This window comes from Schistocerca americana, unplaced genomic scaffold, assembly GCF_021461395.2.
Source record: "Schistocerca americana isolate TAMUIC-IGC-003095 unplaced genomic scaffold, iqSchAmer2.1 HiC_scaffold_59, whole genome shotgun sequence".
NCBI classification, from domain to species: Eukaryota; Metazoa; Arthropoda; class Insecta; order Orthoptera; family Acrididae; genus Schistocerca; species Schistocerca americana.
In genome coordinates, this window is record NW_025726335.1 from 1,499,193 (window position 1) to 1,501,387 (window position 2,195).

Sequence of the window (2,195 nt, forward strand, 5' to 3'; positions counted from 1 at the left end):
TGAAACACAGAAACTGCATCCGAATTTATACAAAGGCACAATGCTGGCGTAAGTACAAGAGGACTGACACTCTAACTTTCTATGATTTGAACCTCTCCTGTGAGTCCAGTGTTAGATTCCGAGGCATCACTTCGGGTTTACTGTATCCCTTGGACCTTCTTATTGACGATGAAACACAGAAATTGCATCCGAATTTAACACAAAAGGCACAATGCCGACTAAAGTACAAGAGGACTGACACTGTAACCTCCTATGATGTGAACCTCTCATGTGTGTCCAGTGTTAGATTCCGAGGCTTCACTTCAGGTTTACTGTATCCGTTGGACCTTCTTGTTGACGATGAAACACAGAAATTGCATCCGATTTTAATACAAAAGTCACAATGCCGACTTAAGTACAAGAGGACTGACACTCTAACTTTCTATGACTTGAACCACTCCTGTGAGTCCCGTTTTAGATTAAAATGGTTCACTTCAGGATAACTGTACCCTTGGACCTACTTATAAACGATGAAACACTGAAATTACATCCGAATTTAATACAAAAGGCACAATGCCGACTTCAGTACAAGAGGACTGACACTCTAAGTTTCCATGATTTGAACCTCTCCTGTGAGTCAAGTTTTAGTTTCCGATGCTTCACTTCAGGTTGACTGAATCCCTTGGACCTTCTTATTGACAATGAAACACAGAAATTGCATCCGAATTTAATACAAAAGGCACAATGCAAACATCAGTACAAGAGGACAGACACTCTAACTTTCTATGATTTGAACCTCTCCTTTGAGTCCAGTTTTAGATTCCGACGCTTCACTTCAGGTTTACAGTATCCCTTGGACCTTCTTACTGACGATGAAACACAGAAATTGCATCCGAATTTAATACAAAATAGACAATGCCGACTTAAGTACAAGCGGACAAACACACTAACTTTCTGTGATTTGAACCTCTCCCGTGTGTCCAGTTTTAGATTCCGATGCTTCACTTCAGGTTTACTGTATCCCTTGGACCTTCTTATTGACGATGAAGCACAGAAATTGCATCCGATTTTAATACACGAGGCACAATGCCGACTTAAGTACAAAAGCTCTGACACTCTAACTTTCTCTGATTTGAACCTATCCTGTGAGTCCAGTTTTTGTTGCCCAGGCTTCACTTCAGGTTTACTGTATCCCTTGGACCGTCTTATTGACGATGAATCACAGAAATTGCATCCGAAATTAATACAAAAGGCACAATGCCGACTTAAGTACAAGAGGACTGACAATCTAAGTTTCTAAGATTTGAACCTCTCCTGTGAGTCAAGTTTTAGTTTCCGATGCTTCACTTCAGGCTTACTGTATCCCTTGGACCTTCTTATTGACAACGAAACACGGAAATTGCATACGAATTTAATACAAAATGCATAATGCCGACTGAAGTACAAGAGGACCGACACTCTAACTTTCTATGATTTGAACCTGTCCTGTGAGTCCAGTTTTAGATTCTGATGCTTCACTTCAGGTTTACTGTATCCCTTGGACCTTCTTATTGACGATGAAACACAGAATTTGCATCCGAATTTAATACAAAAGGCACAATGCCGACTTAAGTACAAGAGGAATGACACTCTAACTTTCTATGATGTGAACCACTCCTGTCGGTCCCGTTTTAGATTCTGATGCTTCACTTCAGGTTTACTGTATCCCTTGGACCTGCTTATAAACGATGAAACACAGAAATTACATCCGAATTTAATACAAAAGGCACAATGCCGACTTAAGTACAAGAGGACTGACACTCTAATTTTCTATGATATGAACCTCTCCTGTGACCCCAGTTTTAGATTCCGATGCTTCACTTCAGGTTTACTGTATCCCTTAAACCTTCTTATTGACGATGAAACACAGAAATTGCATCCGAATTCAATACAAAAGGCGCAATGCCGGCTTAAGTACAAGAGGACTGACACTCAAACTTTCTATGATTTGAACCTCTCCTGTGAGTCCAGTTTTAGATTCCGATGCTTCACTTCAGGTTTACTGTATCCCTTGGACCTTCTTATTGACGATGAAGCAGCGAAATTGCATCCGATTTTAATACAAAAGGCACAATGCCGACTTAAGTACAAGAGGACTGACACTCTAACTTTCTCTGATTTGAACCTCTCCTGTGAGTCCAGTTTTTGTTGCCGAGGCTTCAATTCAGGTTCACTGT